This window comes from Panthera onca, chromosome A2, assembly GCF_046562875.1.
Source record: "Panthera onca isolate mPanOnc1 chromosome A2, mPanOnc1 haplotype 2, whole genome shotgun sequence".
Lineage (NCBI taxonomy): Eukaryota > Metazoa > Chordata > Mammalia > Carnivora > Felidae > Panthera > Panthera onca.
This window is the reverse complement of record NC_138340.1, coordinates 156,341,969-156,363,387: the sequence shown is the minus strand read 5'-3', so window position 1 is coordinate 156,363,387 and position 21,419 is coordinate 156,341,969. Positions and strand designations below refer to the sequence as shown.

Here is a 21,419-nt window from a genome sequence, read left to right as displayed (position 1 = left end):
AGCTAAGAGGGCACTTGCCAACACCTTACAGTTTAAAAAAAAAAGCCAGAGTTTGGATTAGGAAGCAGGTATCCTGACTCTCTTTCCACTGTCTGTGGATCCAAGATCTCCAAGAGAGAGAAGGGACCCACTGAGTGTACGAAATCACAGAGTCAAACTCCATGATCCCCTGGATTTGAGACTTGACTTTCCTGAAGAGTCTCTGAATGGGGATTACTAATCAGTGTTTCTCCTGTTTCCTTCCTTTCTAGAGGTTTGTGGTTGCTGTTCCCTCACGTTATTCCCCGTTGAATCACTGCCCTGGAGAGACAGTCAGTCTTGTGGGGGAGGCAGATCTGTGACAAAGGGAGGAGAATAAATCTCTAGCAGTCAACATTCTGTTGTTCCACAAACAAGGAAGTCATTCGTGTCTGTAGAGGGAAAGAGTCTTCCGAGGGGTCGCGTTTGAGATAAAATCAGTAGTAATTTCTTAGAGTTTTGGTAAGTTAATATCAACTTCAAATATCCAGTTTCTGTAGTTCAAAAAAGTTTGGGGGAGGGAATGGGGGCTTTATTCTGAATTTGAGATCCACAGACTACCCAATTCTGTGTTCTTTTTAGGCATTTCCGAAGCCCATGTCCTGAAGCATGGCATGCCCACTATGATAATTTAAGAGCTAATTTGTAGCCTTGCCCTCTCCCGCTTGCACATGGAGCCACAACTATCCACCTGCCTCTTTCTTTCTTCTGAAGCACAAGACTGAGAAGTGGCCTTTTCAAATGCCTCCCTAGAGCTCAGGGGAGAGGAGAAGAGCCAGTGAGTTTGCACGCTGGACAGAACTGGTTCACCTGCACTATTCCAATGCCACCAGCATGGCGATTACAGCTGAGTCCCCCCGCTCTGCGGCAGGATGGGTCTTAGGATAGAATATGTCCCATTGGGTCTTTCAACCGAAAGTCGTTCCTTGGGCATCCCAACTCAGCTGCAGTGTTTTGGTATCGGAAGGAAATCAGAAATTCCATCTCTTGCTTCAGAGTCTGTGGGCACCAGTAAACAAGTATATGACCAGAAATTGGATCACATCTCAGATTCCCTTCTGTCCATCTTTGTGATCCCGTGGCTGGGGATCTGGCTGACTGCCGGGTCTGTGTGTCCTGTGGGAGAAGACGGAAGCCATAGAGAGTGGGCCTGGGAAAACATCTTCTACACAAATTCCCACACACTCCCAAGCTCACTTGCCCCCAGGTGTCCAAGGCAAGATCACTGGCAGGACAAGCTTCCCCAGCAATGGTTTCTAATGGACAGCAGCAGAGAGTAATGGAAGTTTTGGGTTCCCTTAGCCCCACAAGGTAGAATCTAGCCATGAAATCACAGTCCCTGGGAACACCCACAGTCTCAGGGCACCTTCCACAGAGGGGATCATTGGTCCAAACGTATGACCTCATGTTTATTTTGGTACATGGATGATGTAAACAGGCTCCAAACCCACTTGAGCATTCTTAGGAAAAGAGAAGTTCGAGGAAGGCACAAGAGGAAGAGGAAAAGGGGAGAAGAGAGTAAGAATAGTAAGAACAAGAAGAAAATGATGGAGCACCGTGCTAGAGTTGCTATTTTACCAATCTTATAAAGATTGGCAGAAGTTCTCAAAACCCCACCAGGGGCTTGATAAGATGAAATGTATTCCTATAACCCACTTCTGGAAATTTTGACTCGAAATTCTGATCCTGTCCTAGAATATACCTGTGTAACCTGTTCCTCGGGTGATACCGAAGAAAGAAGTTGTTTCAGACAACAGTTTCAATCCCTTTGAGTAGACATTTTGAATATCCCAAACTAACAAAAGAGAAAACCTCTTAATGAGTTAGATTAGAATGTTAAAACTTAAATAGAACAAGAATTTTCCTAGGACTAGGAATAACTAATGGATAGACTTAAGTTCTGGAAACTCCATGTACAAAAAAGAAGAGGTGGGAAATTGAAATCTAATTGAAAGTGAGGTGAGTGACGTCGAGGGAAAAGAAGTTTCCAGGATTTAGGGGACAGTCAATATTGTCAAATGCTTCAAAAAGATCAAGTAGGCAGAGGAATGAAAATAAGCCTTCGATCCAGCAAGTTTATAGTTTTAATATTTAGGAGAATAGTTTCATAAGAATGGGACTATTCCATGAAAAAGCTGAAGAGGCCCCCGAAGCAATGATTCCTCTGTGATGAAAGCAAAGGTGTGGGTGATAGATTGCGTGTTGTTACTTAGAGAGGAACAGAAATGGACACTAAGGAGGACTCACATTTGAGTGCTGGAAAGAGAACCTGAAATTAGAAGCCATAACATTGGATACACCAGGAAGTTGAGAGCTTCTGTTTCAAAGGGTCAGAATGATGTTTGTTTGAGAGATGAAGTAAATTTGGACTTCTGGGGGTAAGAAAACCAGGTTCAGCTTATACTGAAATAAGAACAGACATGACTAGAGAGAATATATAAACTTCTCTAAAGCTGAGTGGTAGGTGGTGGGGAAATAAACAGTTTTATAAACGGGATGGATCATCAAATTTTAACAGACGTATTTTGAATTCTATGTCTGTTCTATGTACCTGCAATAACCTTCCAAGGTACAGTTGACGCCATAATATCTCCTTTACTCCCATTGGTGTTGAATGCATTGTCCCTCAGTACAATTTGGATCACATAACTGGGGATTTTCAATTGTCTGCACATCAATTTTCAATTGTCTGCACATCAGGTGTTTTCCCGCTGAGGTTAATCTGTCCCCTCCCTCAGCTCCATAGAATTAGCTCCTACTAATTAGTGACTTAGGTTTGAATTGTCATACTGAAAATTAATGTGCTTTTTGTATTACCTGGATTTAACTCCTTAAAAACAAATTAACCAGAGTCTTCATATGGTCTGACAAACTAAGGATCTTGATCCCCTTTCACATTCCTTCTTTTTTCCTAGGTTCTCTGTTATTGGCACTACTTTTTTGTGATGGACACCCATTGGGTGTCCTGCCCCTAACTGGAGAATTCCTGTCTTTGAAATCTTTGATCCATAAGGCCAGAGTGATAGGCCTCCAGATGCCATGTTGTTCCAACTGACCCCCTTGGCTAACGTTGAATTTTCCAAGAGCATGTTCTTAACTAAAACAGGATCAGTTTGTTTTCTGTTTTTAGGCTTTGTGGTCTTACAAGAGAGAAAGTCAAGTTGGTCCTTCCCAACGTGCCTGGAAGACCGACATCTCGATCTATAGTCTTTTGCTCTATGAGATCAAAAAACTGGAAACGACAATTTCTACTAATGGGGAGAACAATGGGGCCAAAAAGGTGGAAAAAGAAATAAGAGTTGTCGAATCAGCCATGTCACGGTCCCAAAGATTTCATTCCAGTTTGTTCCTGAGAAATTGCTGTGTTCTTGTTTTGGGTTCTATAGGACATACACGTAGCCTTGTGATAAATTCCCATTTGGCTTAAGCTAGCTGTAGTTAGTTTCTGTTATTTCCTTCCACCCTAATATGCCAGCTGCTTCCTTAGCTGGGCCCAGGATGTTTGTGTATTAAGATTAGCTAATATTTAACACTGCGGATTCACTGCTTGCACAGATACATGGCTGAATCCTGCAGCTCCGTAGTCTGGATCTCTAGACGAGAGGGTGAGTTTCGGGGACACCTAGCTGAAAATCCCTCCTTGTGCATCCCTGTTTTATCGATTTCATTCTGGAAAGAAATCAAGAACTTGAACTCTTTTGCCGGGATCTGCTGATACCAGAAAACATAACTGTGTCCTTTTATCGGGACACAGTACATTGTTGCTCTCTGTCCTTTTCCTTTGACCAGGTGTCCTGGAGTCTGGGTGACTTCTGCATCGAGGGGGCCTGTGAAGCAAGCAGACTGAAGTTGGAGGCTTAGCCCCGGAGGGAGTCTGGTGACAGGAACCAAAGGCTGAGAGCTGGGGGGTGGGGGGCTGAGGAGTTCAGAGAAGGGGCTTACCTGCGCTCAGGGGACAAAGGACCACGGGCAGGTGAATATGAGGCACATGGCAGCATCAGGACCAAAGAGAGGCAGGTGGCTTTCTCTGAGGCTTTGCCTCCCCCACGTTACCAGCTACTCTGTGACGTGATCACTTCACAGAACCCAAGCGTCTTGTGTGTGCTGCTCTGTACAAGTGAAGACACAAAGTGGGTCTTCACAAAGACACAAAGTGGATGAAAGAACAGTACTCGGTCGCTGGAAAACAGGCAGCTCAGGACTGGGATTTTTCTAAAGCAAGAAGGAATAGGACGATGTCTGCAGATGGCGAGGGGGAGACACTGAGCATGGCAAATTTTCTGAGTTGACGAGACAGAGGTTGAATGTTAGAGGCAACACAGCAAGTGGAACTCACGAGGAGGACGACCAGGGAGGTGGAAGATACCCAAAGAACCCCGGAAATGTTCAGAGGGATCATAATGAAGTTTCGTCCTAACAGGAACCCGTGTCTGTGTGAGATGAAACTTTAAGAAGCACCAGAGACGAACCCCAGAAATGAGTCACCAGCATCCCCAGAGTGGCCATGCTTTTGCAGTAGGACAAAATTTGCTTAGAGCAAGAGGTGGTAACTGACAGCCCAGGGCTGGCCACCTGTTCACGTACAGTTTTACTGGGGGTGAGATGCGCTTCTGGAATGGCAGCACGAGATTTGAATACCCTCTTCCCAGAGGAAAAAAAAAACAAACAAACCTAACTTCTGAAAAGTTAGAAACAATGATTTAAAGGGCACCTGGGTGGCTCGGTTGGTTAAGTGTCTGACTCTCGATTGCGGCTCAGGCCATGATCTCACAGTTCGTGAGTTCGAGCTCTGCCTCAGGCTCTGTGCTGACAGCGCGGAGCCTGCTTGGGATTCTCTCTCTCTCTCCTTTCCTCTCTGTTCCTCCCCCAGTTGTGGTCTCTCTCTCAAAAATAAATAAAGTTTAAAAAACCACAACCATTTAAAGCCTCTGAACATTGTCCCAAGAGCATACGGCGAATGAAGAAACACTTCTTGGAGAAAATTGAAATCTCAGTGGGGCCAGTGAGACTCGATGGCATTTGAGCCTCTCTGCCTCCTGCATCAACCTAAGCTCAGGGTGATGGACGCTCTATGCTCTGCAGATGTGGTCGAGGAGGACACAGGGCTCCCGCAGTTTTTCCTGAGGAGGCACGGGCTGCCAGCAATTCTCATCCCCACCAGCTCCGTGATGCAGAAACTCTTTTCCATAGCAACTGCAGCTCAGGGGTCTGGGCTCCCTTTCTCCACCCAGCGCCCACTCGTGGGGTAGACCCTCTATTCCAGAAACAGCAGGCCAAGACTGCTAGGCCCCAATCTTCCTCATTCTGGCCTGCTCATAGCGTGGAGGTTCCACAGTGGGAGACGCGAGTCAAAAAGACCAGGGCTTACCACCCCACCCAGCGACCCCTCAGAGCGCAACGGTGTCCTTCCAGAAGAAGTGGGCCAGTGTCCCTAGCCCCAGCTCTGGAGGCTTGATGCAGAGTTTCCGTCCATGGGGGGAGGGAAGTCACAGAGCTGCATAGCTCTGCTTTGACCTAAGGACCCTCCAGCCTGGCTGAGATTTGCTTGGAATTGTGCTGTAGCCCAAGACCTACTTTACTTCCTGCCTCTTCCCTCCCTTTTTCTTCCTCTTTTCCTTCTTCCTTCCCTCTCTCCTTACAGGGGTCGGATCCACACCGCGACCTGACGGCCTCCCAGCCTCCTCCATCTTTTGTCCCATTTTCTCCGCTACGTCTCCTGCATGACTGACCCGCCTTGGCATCTACTTCTTGGAGGACCTGAAATAATGCTTCTTTCTTAGGTGGGTGTGGGGCCTCGATAGGGGTCACAGTCAGTAGTCATCTGTGCTGAAGGAACTGTCAGTTCCAGGAAACAGTTGGTGCCTGTAAATCCATCTGATGGCACTGGATCTTCACAAGGTTCTGCTCTTACAAGATGTCCTCATTTGGCTGTTGGGAAATGAAAGCCCTGAGCATAAGTGGGAGAGATCAAAGAAGGCTGAGGCTGGGATGAGCCATGAGCCCAGAAAGAAAGCCCTCCTTCCTGTATAAGTGGGATCATCCAGTGCCTGTCCTTCTGTGACCGGCTTAGTTCACTCAGCATAATGTCCTCAAGGTCATGTACGGCAGGATTTTGTTCTCTTTTAAGGCTAAATAACATACCATTGTATGCACACACCACATTACACAAGATTTTAAGAGGGTAGATCTCATGTTAGGTGTTCCGGCCACAGTGAAGTGAAATGAAATGAAGTGAAGTGAAATGAAATGATAAAATAAAATAAAATAAAATAAAATAAAATAAAATAAAATAAAATACAACATTCACGCTTGCTCCCCAACTCTCTTTAAACTCCCAGAGCATCCAACATTCCCTTGTGCATGTTTTCCGGTTTTTTCTATCAGATTCTCCAAAGATTTTCATTTTCTCCTTCCCTAAGCGTGCCCTCGCACTTTGGGCGACCATACCTGCTAGAGAACAAGGGGATTCTCTGCTGCTCTGCTTCGCTACAGCAAATCCCACCCCCTTCCACCTCCTCCTCCCCCGGCTGGGTATGAGGATCAGATGGTCACCAGGAGCAGGACTTCATCTTCAGTCTCGAGGCCTCAGCTGTTATCTGAGCCTGGAATGGGGTGAGTCTTTGCTCCTTATTCCTCGCCTCCCTTTATTCAAGTGGATGTTGTGTATTTACATTGCCTAAAGAAGCTCTAACCTGCCCCTGGGTTGGATTATTTTGTTGTTTAGCTCAAGATGCATCAATTTCTTAAGCCTCATCGTGGAGCCACAAATGAAGAAAGAGATCTGACCCCAACATCTCATTTTACAGAAGAAAGTTTTGAAATGTAGGTAGAAGCATAGAGATACACTTGTGAGGAACAGAGTACGGACGGTGGTGAGCAAAAGAGAGAGGAAAAGCAGAACACTGTAGTGACGGTGGGTGGCCCGGATGACAGTGGTTAGATTCTCTGAATTTCATTTAGTTATCAAATCAGGTACTGGGTGGTACCTCTTGGCCTCTTGATTACAGAGTTGGAAGCATATGGCATTGTTGATGACTCTATGAGGAGATGTAATAAATCACTGCTTGGTAGGAATATCTTTGTGTTCTTCAGAATTAAAATGAGGACTTTGTCCTATCCTCTGAAGCGGGCATCTCGCAGCTGGCGGATGCTGGTTCTTTCTTGCACTGATGATACATGTATTTTTTCGATCGGTTATCGTGAATACTTCAGTCTCTTAAAGGCCATAAGATACATACTGGCTTTCAGAAAGCTGTTCAAATACGTTCCAGAAATCCCTTTTGCTTCAAACAAACTGCAGTACTTGATATTTTTTATTAATATTAAAAACATAGGGCAAATCTAGTAATTTTAATATATCTTCTAAAGCACAGCAGCTGGGTTTTGATATGTGTCCTATCTACGTGCCACTTAAGTGGTTTATAGGCAAATCTATATCATGCAAAATAGCTAAATGCATTGTGAATAATTCATGTCCTAGGCAATTCATTCATCTTTGAATCTGGCACAAATTTTTAGCAGTTCTAATTTTCCCTACTCAATAAGAAAACCATGAGATTGCAGCAATGCCTCTGAGGGCACATTCTTCCCTTAGGGCAAGGATTCATGACAGTGAGGCCATCTCTTGCCTGGTCCTGCCCCTTGTCGTATTTCTATGTCTCCAAAGTATATTTATTTATTTTATTATTTATTTTCTAAGCTTATTTATTTTGAGAGAGAGAGAGAGAGAGAGAGAGCGAGCCTGAGAAAGCAGGGGAGGGGCAGAGAGAGAGGAAGAGAGAAAATCCCAAGCAGGCTCTGAGCTGTCAGCACAGAGCCTGACACTGGGCTCAATCTCATGAAGCGTGAGATCATGACTTGAGCCGAAATTAAGAGTTGGATGCTCAACTGACTGAGTCACCCAGGTGCCCCTCCAACTTATATTAAAAAAAAAAAAAAAAAACTACCTAAAAAAAAGTCCCTATTTACCTACTGAAGAGAACAGAATGGGCAACTAAGGTGATCCTGGGAAAATAACACAAACTGTATGTTGGGTTAATGTAACCACTTTTGCACTCTTGGCATAACTGTCAGTGGTTTTTGTAGGTTTCTGCCCAACTTCTATGTAGAGATGAGATGGCGACAGCCATAAACCCACATCCTACCATTGCTGTAGGGTGGGAGGGTGGTCTGTTGAAGGATCTTGGATCTGGGAAACAGAGAGGTTTATGATCAGGGGAGAGGTAACACCCTATCTCTGTGTCTTTGCTGCTGGCACAGAGATACACTGCTGTGTCCTCGAAGCCAGCCAAGAGGATGTCAAGGGAACAGAAAGAAGAGTTAGTCCTGCTGGCTTTGAAGTTATGAGAGGTGTCTTTTTCGGTGTAAAGGTTTGAATCATAGTAGTAGAGCAGCAGCTTTGGGGCTTGGTTCGGCTTCTGTTGGTACCAGTACATGGCATCATGATTCAGATTCTGAGAACAGCTCAGAGACGCTTGTTTTCCGATCCCGGTAACCTGGTATCTTGGGCTCTGGATGACCCTGGCACCAGTGTGACCTGCAGAGAGAGAAAGAAAATACAGAGACAGAGCCAAGGAGACTGTTATTGCTGCCGTAAAATAAAGATACAAAACTGAGGACAAGATCACTTTCTCAAAGATTTCCTTTCTGACCAGGACTCACCTGCCCCAAGGAGACAAAAGGCCATACAGTAGAGCAGCCGGGGACCCATGGCAGGGCCACAACAGGAATGGGGCTTCTGTGTCTTCTAGACTCTGACTCTGGGTGGAGAGATGGGAGTTCAGAGAACCTGGTCCCTGATAGGTACATCTGTCTGTGATGACAGTCTGCCGTTGGCTTCACCAAGACAAGGGTCACTCCTTTTTGTGATGTTACACACAGCTTCCTGCTTGGCAGTGGGACCTGGGCTTGGCTGGATCACGTATGGAGCAGATGCCGTGCTACCTCATTTGCCCCTTTTCCTACATCTGCCCCACGTTCATCCAGGCTTCTCTGTCTCACTCCTCATTTCCTACACCCCGTAAGCAGTTCAGGGGTTCCTCAACATAAGAATAGTTTTTGCTAAAGTATCATTTATAAACCCGTTGAGATAACGTCTTTGTGTCTTGCTGTCTACATCACAGATGGGATTGATGGCTGCAAACTATCCTCATCTTTTTTTTTTCCCCGTATATTTCTGATTTCAATGTTTATTAAGCACAGCACCGAAACAAAATTGTTTGTGTGTGGGAACTAAATTCTCCAAGATGGAATGTCTGAGTCAGGATGGCAGGGTGAAAATGGAGGTGTAAAAATAGCAAGATCAAATCATCTGCTCATTTTTTCCCTAGTCTTATGCCATTTTTTTTTTAATTTACATCCAAATTAGTTAGCATATAGTGCAACAATGGTTTCAGGAGTAGATTCCTTAGTGCCCCTCACCCATTTAGCCCACCTCCCCCACACTCCCTCCAGTAACCCTCAGTTTGTTCTCTATATTTATGAGTCTCTTCTGTTTTGTCCCCCTCCCTGTTTTTACATTATTTTTGTTTCCCTTCCCTTATATTCACATGTCTTGTCTTTTTAAGTCCTCATATGAGTGAAGTCATGATGATTTTTGTCTTTCTCTGACTAGTTTCACTTAGCATAATAGCCTCCAGTTCCATCCACGTAGTTGCAAATGGCAAGATTTCATTCTTGTTGATTGCCGAGTAATAGTCCATTGTATATATATATATATATACACCACATCTTTATCCATGCATTCATCGATGGACATTTGGGCTCTTTCCATCCTTTGGCTATTGTGGATAGTGCTGCTATAAACATGGGGGTGCATGTGTCCCTTCAAAACAGCACACCTGTATCCTGTGGATAAATGCTTAGTAGTGCAATTGCTGGGTCGTAGGGTAGTTCTGTTTTTAGTTTTTTGAGGAACCTCCATACTGTTTTCCAGAGTGGCTGCATCAGTTTGCATTGCCACCAGCAATGCAAAAGAGATCCTCTTTCTCCGTATCCTCACCAACATCTGTTGTTGGCTGAGTTGTTAATTTTAGCCGTTCTGACTGGTGTGAGGTCGTATCTCATTGTGGTTTTGATTTGTATTTCCCTGATGATGAGTGATGTTGAGCATTTTTTCATGTGTCGGTTGGCCATCTGGGTGTCTTCTTTGGAGAAGTGTCTATTCATGTCCCCCCAATTTTTTTAATGATGAGAGATTTTATTTCATTTCTTCTTTTTGTCATGATAAAAATTCTTTTTCTTTAAAAAATTTACATCCAAGTTAGTTAGCATATAGTGCAACAATGATTTCAGGAGTAGATTGCTTAGTGCCCCTTACCCATTTAGCCTATCCCCCTTCCCACAACCCCTCCAGTAACCCTCTGTTTCTTCTCTATATTTAAGAGTCTCTTATATTTTGTCCCCGTCCCTGTTTTTATATTATTTTTGCTTCCTTTCCTTTGTGTTCATTTGTTCTGTGTCTTAAAGTCCTCATATGAGTAAAGTCATATGATATTTGTCTTTCTCTCACTTATTTTGCTTAGCATAATACCCTCTAGTTCCATCCACGTAGTTGCAAGTGGCAAGATTTCATTCTTTTTGATTGTCCAGTAATACTCCATTGTGTGTGTGTGTGTGTGTGTGTGTGTGTGTGTGTATATATATATATATATATATATATATATATCACATCTTCTTTATCCATTCATGCATCGATGGACATTTGGGCTCTTTCCATACTTTGGCTATTGTTGATAACAAACTATCCTCATCTTAATACAGAAGTCAAGCCCTGCAATCCTCTGTTTATATCCACACTTCATAGAATGCCAAAGACATTCTCTACAATTTTTGGCTATCAGTGACACCATAATGCCTCCTTGTGGCCAGTAGAAAAGTATCTACAAGCATCCTTCTTTCACTTCTTGTATTTCCAACTTGAACTCTGACATCAGGGAGCTCACCATGCTCTGCCTGGGTCTCCTCTCCTGGGCCCCATCATGGCCTCCCTCCAGGTGGTGAGGTGGATGGCCATAGAGCTCATATTGGTTATTTCTCATCTCTTGGGGATCACCGTCTTTTGTTGCCTGATTTATAATGCTTTGAAAACTGTTGTTTCATGTATTATGTTTGTTTGTTTTAGCTGCTTTGAGCAGGTTAAATCAGATTCCTGTTAATCCATCTGGGTTGGAAGAAAAGTCCACTCCAGGGCCATACTGAATTTCTTACTCTTGGGTCCCCAAGGGTTTCAATGGTTGTAGACCTTTTTCTCAGTTTCTGAGTGTGTGGTTTCCATTTCACACAACATTGGCAACATTTTATTCCAAAACATGTGAGACACAGTCCAGAATTTCAATTTCTCTGCTAACTTCTCCCTTTTGTCTAGCACTCAATGTCCTGACCAAACACACAATTCTCTAACTGCATTTCTGGGTCTTTGGGTTGTAACACTTTTAGTCTGTGAAGGCAGTGACCATTTTGAGACTCCAGGATTAATGTAAGACTTGTTATTATAGGTCCTGTGTCATCTCTATTATATGGGCATTGAAAACCTAGATCTGGTCTGAAACCTGCTAAGTTCCTATACCTTTAGCTCTTCCTTGCTCTGCCTATAAGTTCTCTCTTTTTTCTTCTAACTGGTGAATTTCTTTTTCTTTTTAGATTACCTATGTATCATGTAGAGGTAAAGGGTATTTCAAATTTAGAAAGAAAAATGGACTAAGACAAGGGTAATGATCTTTCTGCTCTTCCTCTGTAGCTTTGTCCTAAATAATCAGTGGTACATTTTACCACTTCTGCCTTCCTTGTACAAACATGCAAACGTATATAAACTTCAATAAGGGGTTTTATTGATTTAATTATTCTTAAATAACCTTACATACTATGCATTATTGTGCAAATTATCTCCCCCTTGACAGTTTGCCTTGATCATCCCTACAAAATAAATAAACATGCTATTTGGTTTTCTTTTAATTTCTTTGTGCCTGTAAGATGAAGCACATACACATAAATGCGATCAGATCATACATTCTAGGTAAACATATGTTTTCTTAGTGTTTTTGTAGTCGTCAAAAGTTTAACTATGATTGGGGTGCCTGGGTGGCTCCATAAGTTAAGCATCTGATTCTTGATTTTGGTTCACGTCATGATCTCACAGTTTGTGAGATGGAGCCCTGTGATGGGCTCTGCGCTGACAGCTCAAAGACTGCTTGGGATTCTCCCTCTCTCTGCTCCTCCCCTGCTCATGCTCTTTCTCGCAAGATAAATAAAGTTAAAAAAAAGTTTAACTATGATTGATGGATGAAACTAACAAGCAATAAAAAACAACAATTCTTTTAATAAAAGTCTACGGCCTCCTATGTTCAGATGGCCTTACAGGCTTCAAGACACAGTCTGCAACTGTAATGCTGCTTGGGGAGAGTAAGGAACCTTTCAGATTCTCTGTGCTACTCAAAGATCCAGAGAGTAGACACCACCCCCAACTCCAGGTATGAAAAGTAGTAATATGGTAGAAGGAAAGAAGAGAAGTGAAATATGACGTATTACAGTTCCTAATGGGGCTGAAGAGTGGCTTCAGGGTAGAACCAAGGATGGGATGAGAGGAGGTTGTGGGAGAGACTAGGATGTTTGAGAGATTGATTTTGGAGGCAACTCAAACTATTTGTAATTACAAGACTAGGATATGAAGAATAGAAGTGAGTATCTGAGATGCATTGGAAGAAATGATTATTGGGGTGAGCAAAAGAAGAAACTAAGTATCATCTAGGTGCTGCAATCCACTCAAGATGCTGGGAATTTTAAGGTAGGAGAAACAAGAAATAGTTGAGAAGCAACAATGGAAAACAAAAGGGACCTCAGTGCTGATGAGGGTCACTCACAGAAACCGATAATGCCACTGATTAATACCAGCAAGAGGAACGAATTTTTCCACCACTCCATTTCCATTGGGAGGTCAGGATCTGGGAACAGCAAATCTCCGACTATGACAATAGATTTGTGGTCATAGGGCAGTATTCACGTGATCCTAAGTTTCCAGCGAAACTTCAAACGTAGACTTCTTAAAGCCAAATGCCACCGAAGCATTGCTGACTACATTACAATCTTACGTGTACGTGGGCTGCCATTGGAATGGCTGTATAAAATAGCTTGACAATTAGCACAACCAGAATGAGTTGCAAGCAATGTCTATGAATTCCAAGCAAAATCCAGAGAAGGGTATGTGGTCTTGTCTCTGGCAAGAACATGCCCAGAGAAGTCAGTGTGTACTCTTGGAACCGGTAGAACTAAGCACGTTGGAGGAGACATCATTGGGAACTTGATGTTTTTATGAATCACGTGGCCAGCAGTGGATTCACAGCTTTCTGAACGGCTGACCCTGCATCAGACAGCCGCAACGAGTGATGACTGCACTGAAGAGGCAGATCCCCAGTTGGATGAGGATAGAAAGAATTCAAATATTCTAAAGAGAAGCGTACCAAAACATCCAAAGAAAAGAGTATTTGAATCTACCACGTTTGATTTTCTGTTCTTTTGGTCCTTTGCACACCTGTTGTGGAAATAATAAAATGGTATGTCGCATGTAAATTGAAATCACTGGATGAAAAATGAATCTCTAGGAGTGTCAAATGGTACAGCCGTTCTGGAAAATAATTTGGCTGTGTCTTTAAAAAGTCAGAACACACTTGGGGCGCCTGGGTGGCGAAGTCACTTAAGTGTCTGACTCTTGATTTCAGCTCACGTTGTGACCTCAGGGTTCGTGAGATCGAGCCCTGTGTCAGGCTCTGTGCTGACAGCATGGAGCCTGTTTGGGATTCTCTCTCTTTCTTTCTCTCTCTTTCTCTGCCCCTCCCCCACTCTTGCATGCTCTCTCTCTCTCTCTCTCTCTAAATAAATAAATTACAAAAAAAGTCAGAACACACTCACCGTGTAATCCAGCTACCTCACTCCTGGGCATAAAAGTATCCCCGAGAAATGAGACCTTGTGTCCTCACAGAATCCTGCACACAAATGTTTATGTACAGACACTGAATTTGTCATAGTCAAAACTAGAAACAACCAAAATGTCCTACGATAAGTGAACGGTGAAAAAAACTCTGGTACACGCATGCCCCCAGGACAAAACTCAGCAATAAAAGAAATGAATTATTGCTAAATGCAGCAACTTGGGTGAGTCTCAAGGGAATACGCTCAGGGGAAAAGCCCATCTCAGGGGTCACCAACCATATGATTCCACCTGTAAGACAGTCTCAACGGTCTCAATATGACAACATTATAGATGTAGAGACTAGTGTTTCCCAGGGGTTACGGATGGTGTGTGTGTGTGTGTGTGTGTGTGTGTGTGTGTGACATTATAAAGGGAGATTTTGTAGTGTTGCAAAAGTTCTGTATCTTGACTACAGTGGTGACTGTGTGAACCTACACATGTGACAGAAATGGCTTAGAACTGCTTCCACACATGGAGCCAATGTCAACGTCATGGTCTTGCTAACTTTAGAATGATGATGTAAGATCTAACCATTGGCGGAAACTGGATGACGGGTCTCTGGACCCTTTTGATCTACTTTGCATCTTCCTGTGAATTTACAGTTATTTTTATTATTTAGTTTTTTTAAATGTTTATTTATTTTTGAGAGCAAGAGAGAGAGCCGGGGAGGTGCAGAAAGAGGAGGGCAGAGGATCTGAAGCAGGGTCTGTGGTGATAGCAAAGAGCCTGATGCAGGGCTTGAACTCCCCAACCGTGAGATCACAACCTGAGCTGAAGTCGGATGCTTAACCGACTGAGCCACCCAGGTGCCCCCCCCCCCACAGTTATTTTTAAACGAAAAGTTAAAATAAATGAGACTATGGAAAGGAATTTTACTACAATTAAGGAAGACTGTTATGGGAAACTGAGAATGAGAAGGGTTGGAAGAAATGGGAAGGGCCGGGCTGTTCTCTGGAGATAACCACTCTAGGTCAACCATTCTGATGAAGGCAAAGGCGGGGGGTAGGGGGACGGGAGGAGTACAGATCACTAACTGAAGAGAACTCAGGCTATGCTGTGGCACAGTTGTGAGTTTACTTAATCACTTGAAAGCCCAGTGGGTGACATTCACCCTCAGTCTTGAACTCAGTCATCCTCTGCGAGAATTTGTGAGGAATGTCAGAAATCAACCCCCTATTGTCTTCCTACCCAAAGTTTTCTACTTATGTGTTCTTGCCTTCCCCGGGGACATGTAGAACACCAGATTCACGTCCTTGTGCTGAGAGAAGGGAAGCCTCGAAAGACGGCCAAGGACAGCTGGGGGCTGGAGGGAGAAGGGGAAACCTGGGGGTTTCTGTGCAGGGAGGGGGTGATTCTGCAGCGCTGTGTCTTTACTGCTGGCACACAGGTACGTGGCCGAGTCCCCGGGTTCTGTGCCCTGGATCTCCAGGGTGGAGAATGATCTGTCAGGCATCTTGGCCGAGAAGCCGCCATTGGGCATTCCCAAGTCATCTATAGTGGCTTGATTATTGAAGTGAATCAGCAGCTTGAGTCCCTGCACTGAGGTCTGTCTGTACCAAAAAAGGACTTCATGACCAGAAATAGGCTCGCATCTCAGAGTTATTGTTTGTCCCATCATTGCCACCTTGTGCCTAGGTGTCTGGGTGACTCTAGCATCTGTGGGCTCTGTGTGAAGGGGACAGAATTTGGGGGCAGAATAAGGGACATAAACGGAATTGTAATCGGAGATATCTAAAAATGAAGATTGTTTATTTCTGGGGACTTACCTCCTCCCAGGAGACAAAGGGCCAGACAGCAGAGGAGCCTGGTGGCCATGGCAGGGTGGCCAGGAGGGGGCTTCACCCAGATGAGGCCCCTGTGGGCATGAACAGAGGGGCGGGGCATTCTAACCCCTCCCATTTCCATACAGTAGAGAATGGCCTGACAGCGATATTGCTCTCTGTCACTGCTCATGGGACCTCCTTCCAAAAGTGAGCATGACTTCTCTACAGAGGATTGACTGGACTCGATCATAACTACCCCAGGATGTGATTGGCTCATTCAAAACACCTTCCTCAATTATACCTCCCACAGCCCAGGCCTCCACCACTCTCCCCTCCCAGACACATCACGTATCCACCATCTACTGGATATTTCCACTTGGGTGTGCCACCAGTACTCGGGATTCCGACATCGATAAATCACTTTTTGGGGCTCCTGGGTGGCTCAGTCAGCTGAGCGTCCAACTCTTGATTTCAGCTCAGGTCACGATCTCACGGTTTGTGAATTCGAGCCCTGCGTCAGGTTCTGCACTGACAGTGCAGAGCCTGCTTGTGATTCTGTGTATCCCTCTGTCTCTATTTGCTCCTCCTCCATGTGTGTTCTCTCTCTCTCTCTCTCTCTCTCTCTCTCTCAAAAATAAACACTAAAAAAAATAAGTTACTTTTCAGATCTCAGTACTTTCCTTCTTCCTCTCGTGGGCAATCCCTATCGTGATACCAAACACAAAGTCAAACTCGTTCCTTGCTCAGTTAGGGCTTTGCCTCAGATCCTTGCGAAGAAGCACTTTGACTTGGCCACAGTGCTCATGGGGGGGGGGGGGTGGGAGCCTAAATGGAATCCCTGGGAAGAGACAGGATTGTGAAGACGTTATTCTTGGTGAAGCCTAGAGACCAATGCCCTTGTGCTGTGTGATCCCTGGCCCCCCGCCCACATCACAGTGCTGCTAGTATTTCTGCATTTCCACACATAGGGGTCCCATTTGACTTCTCTGTGGTGAAGCCCAGATTTGTGCTAATCCTTCAGGCACTGGTGTGGATTGTGTGTGATAAATGAGGGCTTTAGTTCTCCTTGAAGATCCACAATAAAGTGTCCCCGGTTAATCCTCAGCTCCTAAAGGTTCCTCAAAAATGAGTGCCTGTCTCTCTCCCTATACTAAGCCAACCCACAAACTAACTCTTTCTGCGGGGGGGATGCAAATCTAGAAAATGACCTGGTTTTTGGGGTATGAATAGTGATAAGATTTCTGTCCATGGAGAAGGTGGAGCACGTTTGCTCCCAGGTCTCTGCTGTTGGCACAGAGCTGCACTCCTCCCATTGCCCAAACTGGGAATATGTCAAGATGAGAGAGAAAGGTATGATTAGCCACTTGGAAGTTATAACAGTAAAACTTTCTTAACAGAAGAGAATCAGCAGCGTTCACTCCCCAGTCCTGTGTTTACTTGTTTCTGGGTAGCATCCTGCAGCCTGGGGGTGAAGAAGTCAGAGCTGCATACAGACCTTAGGAGGTGCAATATTGACAGAGATGCATGGGAAGCATCCTGGATCGGGGCATAGCATTGCAGCGGGGATTTTCTTACTCCTGTGCAGGATCTATCTCCTCTGGGAGACACAAGGTCATAAAACAGAGAAGCTGTGAGCATGTAACAAGTTCAGAGGGTGAGCAGGTTAGCTCCTTCCTCAATACTCTGAGCCTTGGTCGAGAGAAAAGTCAGACCTAAAGTCACTCTAGGTCCTGGTGTTGTCAATGTATTCGTGGACTTCTGAAGGTTCAGAGCCCCTCGACTTAGCACATTGTGGCCATCCTCCTCCGGGCCCTGCCTTAACCCCCTGCCCAATGCCATCCCCAGCAGTAGGCTGGGACCAGGTTGGGATTAGAGGACTGTGCATGTCAACAGCTTCTCTGCTGTTCCTGACTCGGCTTTGTTTTCCTTCTAGCAGGACACGCAGTCTTATCCGCGCAGCCCCTCGCCCCCACATCCTGTGCTGGCTCGGAGGTGCCCACAGAGCAGAGACAGATGGCCTTGGGGGCTCATTTCCTAAATCTCTTCAGTAACATAGCAGAGAGCTGACTTGATGATTTGTACCAACTTAGAGAACAACAAGATCCTCTTTTCTATCAAGGCATTTCTGCCACCGGGAAGGGGCTTCCGTTATTACGTAGTCACAGAAATGAACCCTGCCCTGCCCTCCTGTCCCTATGCAGGGAATGGTCCCCCTCAACAGAAACTCGGCCGTGATCTTTGCAGTCTACTTCTGACCCACCTAAACACACACCTCTGTGGGTCCACGAGACTTGGGTCCACGGAGGGAGGGGATGGGAATCCTATGTGCTTGTTTACTCCTCCACAGTGTCTGTTTGCTCAACACACATGAAAACTACTTTCGTTTCGACTCTCTGGTACCTCTGGGGTGTGAACTTGTGGCCCCTGTGTATGGTGGCCATTCACAACTTGCCTGCAGTCCCATGCTCCCTATTGGTCTTAACCCATCTGCGCAAGAATAGAAGTCTTTGCGCCCTCGTCTTCTTTCCGACACTCACCCGGTGTCTGCAAATCAGGTTCACGATTCAGCTACCAAGCCAGTGCTTCGCACTAAGGGCCGCTGCTGTTAGGCAGCGCTCCCAGCTCCCCCCAGAGCCACTGAGTGGTAGTGGAACCACAGTGCCTCCTGGCGGCCAGTGGGGCAGAGTCACTAGAAATGAGCCTTTTTTTTTTTTTTTTTTGGTCAGGAACCAAAGTGCCCTATACTGTGTCCCATGCCTATAGGGGTAGAGCGGAGTTAGAGCTGTTGGTTTTTTAGGGGTTTCGGAAATACTAACCCCTGTTTCTAAGATTGAAAACATTTGAGAGAGAGATACTGACGTCAGAGAAACTGAAAACCAAACTGCAGCTTTGGCGCTGGTGCAGGTAGGACTGAAGAGCGCAGCTACGCGGGCAAGCCAGCATTCCCCTAAACTGAACGGCCCATCACCCTGACTTCCTACTTCCTGAATTGGGTCTGCCTACTAATTTTACTATAATTTCAAGGCAGGGAAACAGAACGTGTCTTCCCCACAGGCTGACAAATACAAAGGGCCAAGCTGGAGGCCGTGAGCTGAGCCTGCTCAGGTCCTTCCTTTCCCAAGTCACCCTCGGCGAGCTCTGCTCTCCTGCCACCGAGAAGAGGGAGGGGAGGGGTGGCAACTGGGAGCACTGCTCTGGAGGACCGCCCCCGTAAAAGAGAGTGGTGAATAAAGGTGCCTGATATGCAAACTCTTTGCCGGTGAGCAGCAAGAAATGAGCATCTTTTAGGACAGTTGTGCTCGCACCTGGAGGCATCTCCCCCAATATCATCCCTGCTCCTTAGGATACCCTCCTGGAACCAAGGCTGTGCAATTAAGCTGGGCCTTGGAAGACAGGAAAAGGTTCACAACAGTATAGTAATTAATTCCAAGTCCACACTGGCTGAAAAACTGAGAACTAGCTCTCTATTCTCTCTTCCCTCCCCAATCTGTCCTGCCGTATTTCCCATGATGCCACAATGAAATGACATCGTAATGAACTACCAGTAATAAAATCCCAGAGATGCCCTGAATCTGATATGTATTACTTTCATTATACAATTCCTTATAAGGGACCAGGAAAGTCCAATCCAGTTTTTTTTTTTTTTTCATCAGCTGACTCTCTTGTTCAAATATGGAATGTTCCAGGATCTGATTCGTATTTATTTCCATTACACCTTTTTATTGCTACAAGAACGATACAAATGTAATCATTTTATTTCCCTCGGCTCTTACCTAATCCTTTAAGAAAGATTGGGTTGAATTTCCAGGAGTTTAAAATGCTTTGAAAATTCATCCTGTTCCTTCTCAAACACAGTGATGTTAGTAATAATCACTGGAATTGAATATGTTTTCAAAATTCTATGTTTGCATCCTGGTCCAAGTCATAAATCTTTCTAATATAATCTTGATGTTATCTCTGTGATCCTTCCTAATGAGATCTGTGACATTAACAACGTCTGGGTCTTCTAAGACAAGCACCATTAAAACAAATGTTGCATATCTTCAATTTCCTCTGCTGAGTAATCCTATCTACAAGGTATTCTCATGTTTTGCCTGTTTCCTTTGTAATATGCCCCATTTTTCCTAAGACTTTGCTAAGATTCATAATTTTATATTTATAATATGTTTTTTAAATTATTTATATATTTTATACATAATAGACATGTCTTTTAGGCCAGACTATAGCTGGGACTCACAGAATAATTTTAGTGTTTTCAACTGATCTTTTAGGCCTCCCTGTCAGAACTATCCAGATCATATGTAGCCATTCTTTTTTTTTTTTTTTTTTACGTTTTATTTATTTTTGATAGAGAGACAGGGCACAAGTGGGGGAGGGGCAGAGAGAGAGACTGAGACACAGAATCTGAAGTAGGCTCCAGGCTCTGAGTTATCAGCACAGAGACTGATCCGGGGCTCGAACTCACAAACCACGAGATCATGACCTGAGCTGAAGTCAGACACTTAACTGACTGAGCCACCCAGGCGCCCCCATATGTAGCCATTCTTACAGGTATGGTTTTGAAGGTCATCCTGTCTTTTGGGGAGACATTCCAATGTGTCCCCTGAGGTCCTGTACTATTTCCTCTATTAGGATTCTTTGGGCCCAATTATCTGATCTGCCTCAGAAACAAGAACTCCTTTGAGAGCAACTGAACCCCAATGCCTTCCCTTTTCCCCTTAAATCTGTCTTTCCTAGCCCTCCGGACTCCCTTTTCATTTCACACGAGAATACGAAGTCTCCTAAGATTTTAGCACTTCTCCCAAGAAAATCGCTTTCTTTCTCTAGTTGAGTAAATCTGGATTTTTAATTTTGTTTACAGTAGTTTGAAAGTGGTTAAAAAGAATTTGATGCCAAATTTCTTGTGTTTGAATCTCCCTTCCATCATTTCTTAGCTGTATGACTTTTGGAAAATCACATTTCTTCCTCAATTTTCTTGTCTGTAAAATGGAATGTACTAATTGACTGTTTTCAGCTTCTAGAGGGATGCCCAACATATATTAAGAACCATATAAGAACTTTCTACTGTAAATAGTCTTCCTTTGTTCCTATCCTGGTGGCAAAGAGGAAAGACATGTAATGTTTCATCGAGGCTCTTAGCAAATTAAACTCCCTGTGACATTGTTCCGGCCACGAGAGTCCTTTTTAAAAAAAAATTTTTTTTTTAACGTTTATTTATTTTTGAGAGACACAGAGACAGAATGCGAGTGGGTTAGGGGCAGAGAGAGAGGGAGACACAGAATCCGAAGCAGGCTGTAGGCTCTGAGCTGTCAGCACAGAGCCCGAGGTGGGGCTCGAACTCAAGAACCGCGCGATCACGACCTCGACCGACTGAGCCACCCAGGTGCCCCACAAGAGTCCTTTTAATTGTCCTCTAAACTTTTGCTATAATTATGTTGATTGATTTGGGGTCTTTGTGTATACGTGATCTAACTTATTTCTCCCAGAGTGTCCTCCTAATTACTTTTTCTTTGAGAGAGAGGGTCTGGCCAGTTATGCTTCCTATTGCATATGACAAAGTATTTCTGTCTGAGAGTTCACCGGTTACTGGTAGTTCACTCTCTCTGACTTTCAAGAAGGTCCTTGGAAATATAAATTCTCCCATGACAAGCCACCTAATGAGGCTATTTCAATAG

General features: G+C 44.5%; 1 long non-coding RNA gene across 2 annotated transcripts in view; it reads left to right on the top strand.

The window, feature by feature from the left end:
• The window catches only part of LOC132674569 (uncharacterized), a 112,796-nt gene extending 105,522 nt beyond the window's left edge, over positions 1–7,274 (top strand). For both annotated transcript variants that reach the window (XR_014137342.1, XR_013552363.2), the window contains 4 exons: positions 252–480; positions 5,660–5,798; positions 6,438–6,630; positions 6,743–7,274. This is a non-coding gene — a long non-coding RNA (uncharacterized LOC132674569). The remainder of the gene's footprint in view (positions 1–251; positions 481–5,659; positions 5,799–6,437; positions 6,631–6,742) is intronic.
• Positions 7,275–21,419: the final 14,145 nt, after the last annotated feature.